Source organism: Macadamia integrifolia, unplaced genomic scaffold (assembly GCF_013358625.1).
Source record: "Macadamia integrifolia cultivar HAES 741 unplaced genomic scaffold, SCU_Mint_v3 scaffold90, whole genome shotgun sequence".
Classification (NCBI taxonomy): domain Eukaryota; kingdom Viridiplantae; phylum Streptophyta; class Magnoliopsida; order Proteales; family Proteaceae; genus Macadamia; species Macadamia integrifolia.
Genome location: NW_024870574.1, coordinates 674185 through 682955, shown reverse-complemented (window position 1 = coordinate 682955; position 8771 = coordinate 674185). Strand labels below are relative to the sequence as shown.

The window sequence follows — 8771 nt, the reverse complement described above, 5'->3', positions numbered from 1 at the left end:
GGTATTGGCCTGTCCGGTAGGTACTATGTGTAAATCCTATATATCATTTAAGTTGGATATAGTTATGTACATTCATCAATGGCATAGATTTAAACTATATAATCTAATAGTCAACAAATGCTAGCATAATTTTCGCATGATCCGTTAGCATTCCCACCATTTTCCTCTTGTATATTTGATATAAATATTGATTTGATGAACACATTTCCAACACTAGATCTGTGCAAAAATTAACGTGCGAATCTATGTTAACAAATTGGGTTGCACGCAACATGACAAGTAGGACATCACGTGATGTGCTGGTCTGCAGGAATTGGTTGTGAACTTGTATGTCGATCATGGTTGAAGGAATCAAATCGGTATTAGGAGAATCGCCTGAATTATATTGGTATCGACTAGTACCAATCCTGATTCTAGACCGATTCCATATCTCTATACATATCAAGGGTAAAAATGTTATAAAGAAATTGACTTTTAAAAAATAAAAAATTAAGGGTAAATCCATCGAATCCAAGCTGATAGGCCAATCGGCTGATACCAATCGCATTGAAATGAGCCGCGCTGAGCTCCAAAGGCATATCCGACGGTTGGGAGTCTTTTTGGGGGCACACATCTGTGTTCAAGTGTGTGCCCGGGTGCTCCCGTTCCTGATGATTATGAAAATCGTGACGTCCGTAGGCCATATACGGTGGCAAATTGCTTATGCCAGCATTCCTCATTAACAGCCCTCTTGTCTGATTTGGTCCATCTCTGTCTCAACTCCTATTCCGGACGGTTTTCGATCATCTCCTCCGTCCCGCGCGCAGCGTGCAACCGCCGAAACCTTGACATCTAGTTGCTCCAACCGACCTATCACTTGTTATTCTCTCACTCTCTCGATTTTTGTTTAATCATCTGGTCTGGATTGTTTTGGAATTGGATTCAAATTTATTTGCTTTAATCATTGGGCAGGATTGTTCTGATTTCTGCTGTGGCTATTTACGAAGCCGGTTAGATTCAGAAGATTTTCACTGTATGTGCACTTCCCCCCCCCCCCCCTTTTTTTTTTTTAAATTATTATTCTGTTTTTTCTTTTCTCTATTGAAGATGGATTTCGAGATGTTGTCTGGTATCTCTGGGTTTTATATGAGCTAGCTTGTTACTGTAACCCGAACACAGGTCTGGCTTGAGTAATTTTCAAAAGAAAATAACAAAATTAGGAAGGAGAGGAAGAAATCACTTGGGTTTGTGCCTTCCCATGCTATACTAAAAGTATATGCAAATAAAGATTGGAGCAAGAATCATGCTAATGATAGTCTTTTGGATTTGCGACATTCCCAGTCTTTAGTTGTTCTGCTGTGTTATATTTTTGTGTTCTGCAACTTCGTTGCCGGTTAAAAATCATGAATTGATGATTAATAAGTCCGGAAGAATAATGAAATAATGAAATCGGATATTCTTATTTGGAAGAAATCGGAAGGAGATGATGCCTTGGTTTGGTCAAGAGGTGGTGCTGAATTATTCTTTTATTTGAGACTGGAGTAGAGACAATGACCAGTGGCTTTTTTGAACTAAAAGGCTGAGAATTTGTATCAAAAAGAGTGTACCCGGCGCATGAGGCTCCTGCATGTGCAGGTTCGGGGGGTGAGAACTACACAGCCTTACCCCGAGAAAGTCAAGAATGAGAATCCGCATTGTTATGCTTTCCTCCCATCATTTGGGGGGGGATGTTGGTGTACGATGTCTTGGATTCCGTCACAGTTTAATCCAGGAAGTATTGGTGTAGACACCTCGATAGGCAAGACGGCAGTTCCGTCAGTCGGTTAGCGGGCCGTGGGGGTTGCAAAGGGGTAGGATGCCCCCTGCATAGCGGGGGGTGTAGGGGGGCACAACCCCCCGCTTGAATTTTTTTATTTAGGGCAGTTTTGTACTTTTCGGATTAGGGTTTTTCGCTATATATTCATAGTGAAGGTTTTCTTTCTCTGTAATGCAAGAAATACTGAGAGGTGTGAGGATTAGCGCTGTAACCAAGGATTAAAGTATCGGTATCGGTCACCGTATCGATCGGCCAAAATTAAGATACATATTGGAGGGTATCGTATCGTATCGGAGATACACTAAGATACGTTAAAGATATGCACATAAATGGATAGGAAACACTTTTGCATAAAAAATTTGTTAAAAAAAGCTATTGATAATATGTATTATGCATAAACATTAAATTGTTGGTATCGCACTAAGAATTCGAGGTTTGTAGTTGTCCCATAAATGTAAAATCCTTGTTCCCAAACTTGATTTCCACTTTAGTTAGAGAGAAATATGGCTGGGATCAACTTTGGAGCAAAAATCCCTCAAAAAATCGTGTTTTTTCCTAAAAAATTACCCATCTTGGCCATTATATGACCGTAGCGCACTATATCAATACATATCGATACGTACTGATACTCACTGATACATACCGAAACGTACATTTCACCTCGATTTTATATTTTTCGTAGAGTATTGGTATGTATTGTATCGTATCAGTGCATATCGGTATGTATCGTAGGATAAATATCGATACGAGAGAATTTTAAAAATTCCATGTATCGTATCGGTCGGCTAAATTTAAGATACGTATCGGAGGGTATCGTATCGGTATCGAAGATACTTTAAACCCTGGCTGTAACCCTATTCTCGGTTGATAGTGAAGCAGGATCTCATCTCACCGAGGAAGTAGGCAATTTTGCCGAACCTCGTAAACCTGTGTGCATTGTTTGTTTTTGTTTTTTCCATTGTCTTCTGCATAGTTTTAGGGTTACTTTTCTACAGGAGGGGAGGTAAAGGATCCATCAATTTCCTGCTTTGTGTAAAATATGCTATAGAATTTTTGTACTTTTATGTGGATGCTTATTTATGCTAGAGAAACCACTCTCTCCCTCCCCCCCTCACGCTGCTGCTTTTGCCTTCAAGACAATGCATCATTTAAAAATTTGAAATGTGTTTATTCTGTCTGCGCAGCTTGGTAGAGTGATGTTTTCTTAATTTCAGTACAGTTCTGGGATTCATTGGATGGCTGCGTTGATAAGGAAGTGCAATGGCAGCTGAGTGGGTGGTGTCTAGTCCTTTCACATCATTCCTTTGATTAAGAGCAGGCAGTTTTGTCATTGAAGGGATATGAAACAAGAAATAATTATCCCTAACAACATCCTGGTAAATTGTCTAAAATGTTCTATGTTTTAGGGGAGAGAGGCTAAGCTGATCTCTGCGACCATGGGAAGTGTATATGTGATAATAAGAGTTGTGGCACACGGGTCCCTGGTGAAATAAATAGGGAGTTAAACCTTTGAATGTTGTTAAAACCCATAATGTGCTATTCATCTTAGTTTTGCACCTTCCTCCCATAGTTGGCAAGGCGTCGCCTGGCGTCCAGGCTGTTTGTCTGGGGTCTAGGCAACTGTCGCCTTAGTGAACTACATGTCGACTTATTGTAAGCTTTGGTCTGGCTTATTTATGCCAAATTACATTTAAGTGAATGTTTTTATATTTTTTATTTCATTTATGTAATTTATTATTCATAAATAAACAAATATCTTTTATTTGAATTCAGTAAAAATAGTTTCAAAATCAAATTCCAAAAGGATAAAAAGTCAACCTCCCAGTCCAAGAACAAAAACTAGATTTTGGTTGTAAGGACGATTTTCAAGTTTTAGATATTGGGGCTTTTTTTAATTATGAAAATTTTATAAATCGTGTCATGTTAAAACATAGCTAAAGACCAAAAGTCGGTAAAATAATCTTTTTGTTATGATATCCATAAAATCATTTTCATTTAGATGATTTTAACAACATTCGCGCACTTTAAAATAAGTTTGACATAAACATAACTTTGTCATTACAACTTAGATTTAAGTAATCTTAGACTTGTTGGAAAGTTGGTTTTATGTTGGTCTTCTCAAGTATAATTCCATCTGGACTGCCTCTCTCACCTCAGATGCCTCTTGAATCTGAAGGAAGATTCTTGTCCATAGGCCCATTGCCCTCCCGACCATCTCCTATGCCATTGGAAATGGGCAATCAATTTCCCTCTGAAACGACCCCTGGCATCCTTCGGGCATCTTATCTCGCCTCGTCTCCCCCCAGAGTCATCTACTATTCTAGCCTCCCTTCTAATGCTCTTGTTTCCTCTATTCTCTCCCCTGCCGGCTGGTCCCCTCAGTCTCCTCCCCCCTCGTCAAGACCTATGGACCTCCCTCCCTCCTCTCCCCCCGGCCATAGAGGAAGAGAAGATAAGTGTATTTGGCTCCCATCCTCCAATGGCTACTTCTCCTATTCCGCTTGGTCCTTCATCTGTATCTCGTCTCTGGTCGTTCCTTGGCACAAGGTGGTCTGGTTCAAAGGCCACATCCCCCGTCATAGCTTCACTCTTTGGCGTTGTTTATCAAACTGCCTTCCTACCCAATCCTTTCTCATTCACCGCAACATCCCAGCTAATCCCTCCTGTTGTCTATGCCTCAATGGAGTTGAGGATATCCCCCATCTCTTGTTCTCCTGCCCCTTCTCCTCCCTCATTTGGAAATCTGTTCTTTCCAAATGTTGGTTGGCTTCAAGATCCATTCTCCCTCTTGATAGAGAATGGATCTGGATTGACATGACCTTCTTTGGTCCTTCCATTTGTGACATCATTGGGAAACTGGCTTTTTGTGCAACTATTAGTCATCTTTGGATGGAGAGAAGCATCCGTAGATGGACCCCCAAATCTAGATCTCCGGATAAGATTTGGAAAGGTATTTACTTTGATGTTTCCTCTAAAGCCCAATCCCTTCATCCCCGCCCTGTCACCATCTCCCCCTGGAACTCCCACATTATAGCCTCTTGGAACCTTCAGGTCGACCTCATCCACCCCCCTTGATGGCTTCTTGCCTTCTTTTGGATGCTCTTGGATTCTCTTCCCTCCCCCTTTTTGTATCATGTTCTTTAGTTAGTTGTGGCTTGTCTCAGTTCCTGTTGGCCTTTGGGCGGGTTTCTTTTTATTTGTTGGCTTAGGCCTCCCCTCCTGCCCTTTTCCCTTGTATATTCTTCTCTCTTGGTTATGAATTATTTTATTTATAAAAAAAAAAGTCTCATGTAAAAATAAAATCATTTGACCGGTTAAACTTATTATAGAATAAAAGCATTTCTCTAAATGTTGGTTTTTTATTACTTAATGTGACTTAATGTTGATTTTTTATGATTTGATGTGGCTAAATGTTTATTTTTAATGACTCAATGTGACTTAATGTTGATTTTTTATGATACAAGGTATATGTAGCTTACTAAATAATTTTAGAAAAGAGGGAAATAAAAAATAACACTTGGTTTCCTTGTTTGCCATAAGGTGGGTGCCTTCTCGCCTAAGCGCTTAGACAGACCTCCAATGCCTTGGTTCGCCCTGGCACCATGACAACTATGATAGGAATATGAGAAAGAATCTCAAAGATAGTTCCTTTGTTTTATAAATATATTTTTTGATTCTTTTGATGCCAATTATATAAAAGGAGAAACATAAATGAACTTCTCCTTTGAAAATAAAATTTAAATACTTCCAAGATACTTTCTTTTTAGCCTTGTTTTGGGCATGAATTGAGTTTCAAAGGTGCACAACTTGACTTGATGGGCTACTAGAGGCATATTTCTAGGTTTCAATTTTGAGCCTGACTTGATTTTGACCGAAACCTTTCGGTTGAAACTTAATTTTTCCAGCAAGTTTTGATTGTGGGTTTTTAGGGCTAAATGACCAAAATTAGGATCTGAAACTTGTGAGAAACCATATTTTGGTCCTCTAAACATAGTGGAACCCTTAGATTTAAAAACTCACACCCAAAATAGTAGTTTTGACTTTGAATCCTAGGTTGGTAGTGTATGCTGTATACATTATCTAATATGGCCTATTCCGCACAAGGTTTAGTATTAAAACAAATATAATTCACGTAAAACAATTTAAATATGCAGCAGGAATGAATTGACATCAAATTATGAATTATTTCATAAATCATACATCAATCATTTTTTGGTACAAAGAGTCAAAGATATCGGAGTCAATAATACAAACAACAAGTCACCCCTCTGCCCATCCTACAGTTTTAGATTCCTAGTACCACACCGAGTTCTGGGAAGGATCAAAACAACCAAAATGTTGTTGCTATTGCCAAACCAAGTTATCCCTCAACTGTCACAAAAGCTGGCCATGTCGTAGTATAGTGGAAGAAATGCGCGAAGCCCTCCACAACAGTTATATAAATGGAATTCAACATACGTTAGGTACCATAACCTAGGGACCTAGGGTATGGATCTCTGAATCGTGAGGAACTCAATTAAGAGACATTGCTACTAGATGTGGAATTGACACCAGCATGTTTGGTGGTTGTGGAACCGACACTGGCATGTATGGTTGGGGCCAGGAACAGGAAGTTGTGTGATTGACCCTCATACTCAGAGGGTAATGATGATGAAGAGCTAAGTTGGTAATAGTGTACATATAAAAAATTGTTTGCCAATCACCAAGTATTAATATTATTTCTGTTTGCAAAAATAATTTATTATGAAAAGTAATATACTCATATACCACCAACTTTGAATCTTACACAAAATCTTCCAATAACGCGGCAATTGTAGCTTCGACAGTACTTGTTCCAACCTTTTATTGTATTTTTTAATGCCAATGTACTTGTTCCAAACTTTTATAGCAGTGATTCGGCCAAAAAGCACCAAGATTGGGTTTTCGTAGCTTATGAGTCGAAACTAGGAGAAATGTAAGAAATGGGTCGAAATTCGTTTGAAATGTGCTATTTAAACTTAAGCCAAAGTATTGTTTCAACCAAATTTTGTCGAAACAGAACTTTCGACCAATTTTCTCTGAAACCTCAAAATTTCGATTGAAATTTGTGCATTTCTCAGTATTGCATTGGGTTTCATTTCGACCCTTTGGGAAACTGAAATATTTCGGTAGGTTTCCCGCAATTTCGTCGAAACCCTTGTACCATGATGAGAGGGCTAAGCCACTTGTAAAAATTTCCTTTGCGTAGAATAAAAAACAATGTCTTTTACTCATTTGTTATGTTGGTGGTGTTTTATTCTTACTTTTTTTCCCCTGTAGCCAATATTAACTTAAGCTTTTTTTTTTTTTTTGGATGAATAAAAATATGTTAAAGCGAGAAAGAAGAATATATAAGGGAAAAAGGGGGGGGGGAGAGGCTGATAAAGCCAAACAAGGGAAGTAGCCCAAAAAAAATGGGGGGCAACAATTAGGGGATACAAAACATCAAGGGGGGAGGGGGGAAAGGATAGAAGGGCAAAGGCCCCAGGAAGCAACAATAAGCATGTTCCTTGGGAAGCCAGTAGCCGAACTGTGGGGAAGAGCAACAAGCTTGGAGTTGACGTCGAAGTATATGGCATTCCAAATATTGTCGAAGGAGCGAGAGTTGGACGTCCATCTGTACAGATTCCGCTCCATCCAAAGGTGGTTGATAGTGGCATAAAAAACAAACTTATCGGTAGTATCACAAATGGTGGAACCGTGAAAGGTCATTTTAACTCAGATATATTCCCTACTGAGAAGTAGGACTATTCTACTAGAGGGCCGACATCGAGAAAGGACTTTCTTCCATAAGGTGGAGGAGAAGGAGCAGGATAAGAAAAGATGATCAGAATCCTTAGTTCCTATTCATGCAAGGACAACAAACAGGTGAAACCTGGATATGACAGTAAATGAGAAAGAATGCGTAGGGAGGCAGTTGGGGATAGCCCACCATGCCGTGAAGCTATGATGGGGAATATGACCTTTGAACCAGAGGACTTTGCGCTAAAGAGCAAGAGGGGCTTTTGGTTTGACATAGTTTCAGGCAGAGGAGAAGCTGAACATCCTAGAGGGAGAAGGGTTTTGGAGGATGGAGTCCTCCCTCCCACTATGGCCAGGGGAAAGAGGGGGGAGAGAGGCCCAGATGCCAAGGAAGGGGGAGAGGGAGGGGGCCCATCCATTATTGGGGAGGACGGACGAGACTGTAGCCAACCAATCCATCCCCAAGGAGTAGACGGTCCTGGGGCTGATAGAGTGGAGGAGAACTCCGGATGGCTGCCAAGGGTTAAGCCAGAGGGAGGTGGAGGCATCATTCCTAATAGAGTATGTGATAGCTTCTATAGCCAAGGCCCTTAAGTTGAGGATGCCACGCTAGACCCAGGAGGAGTCCGGACCCTGAGTGGTGGTCCAAATGGAGTTCAGCTTGAGGAGATGGGAGTAGACCTAGGAGACACATATGTTGTTTGCTTGGAAGCAATCCACCAGATCAGCTTAAGAATGCCGGCTGAGTTCATGTCTTTGATGCGCCTAAGCCAAGGCCGCCTTCGGCTTTAGGGAGACAGACAGAATTCCAACTGGAGGGTTGGAGAAACTTAGGCACCTTTAGGAAGACATGATGGAGGAGATGGAGAGGGGGTCAGGTTTTGAAAAGATCATAAGATCATCTGCAAAAGCGAGGTGGGTCAGGGAAAAAGGTTTGAATTTAGGAATGGGGGAGATGAGGTGGAGATTAATAGAGGATTGGATGGATCTGGATTGGACTTCGAGGCCAAGGGAGAAGAGGAATGGGGAGAGGAGGCAACCTTGGCAAATGCCCACAGAGGAAGAGAAATAACCAGCCTGGCTTCCATTGACAAAACAGAGAACCGAGGTTTGGAGATGCAAGTGAGAATCCAACAGACAAAGTTCGGGGGAAGGAAATTTGGAGCAGGACTTTGGATATGAAATCCTATTGGATGGAGTCAAAAGCCCTACGAAT

General features: G+C 40.7%; 1 protein-coding gene across 2 annotated transcripts in view; it reads left to right on the top strand.

Annotated features, from left to right (window-relative positions):
• The first annotated feature begins 666 nt into the window (after positions 1-666).
• Positions 667-8771, top strand: part of LOC122070379 (probable acetyl-CoA acetyltransferase, cytosolic 2) — a 39770-nt gene continuing 31665 nt past the window's right edge. Inside the window, exons 1-2 of one of the 2 annotated variants that reach the window (XM_042634524.1) lie at positions 667-858; positions 952-1012. The gene's annotated coding sequence lies outside the window, so the exon portion shown is untranslated. The remainder of the gene's footprint in view (positions 859-951; positions 1013-8771) is intronic. The other variant, XM_042634525.1, reaches the window with a different exon arrangement.